Raw genomic sequence first — 490 nt, forward strand, 5'->3', positions numbered from 1 at the left:
ATCCCTATACACACAATGACTGATCTCAGCATCTGACATAAGGTAGACCCACCCAACTGTCCTACCTGAGCCCAGCAGGTATCCACAATTATTCACAGCCAATGGAGTTACCAGGATTGCAAATACGGAAATCTGTGTCACTGTGTACATACATTACATTACTTATCCTGTACTAATCCTGAATTACATCCTGTATTACTCCCCAGAGCTGCACTCACTATTCTGCTGGTGGAGTCACTGTGTACACACATTACATTACTTATCCTGCACTGATCCTGAGTTACATCCTGTAGATCTTTTATTATAAAAATGAAAAACATAACAACAATAATAGCAGAAAACATAACAAAAATATTAGCCAGAAAATAATCAATATACTGAACACTGGTCCAGCCGCTCATTCTCTCCTCTCACACATATTATACAGTATATACAGAACAATAACTACTTTGATTTTCAGGCCCGGTCACCAAAAAAAATAATAACAAAT

Source organism: Ranitomeya variabilis, chromosome 4, assembly GCF_051348905.1.
Source record: "Ranitomeya variabilis isolate aRanVar5 chromosome 4, aRanVar5.hap1, whole genome shotgun sequence".
NCBI lineage: Eukaryota > Metazoa > Chordata > Amphibia > Anura > Dendrobatidae > Ranitomeya > Ranitomeya variabilis.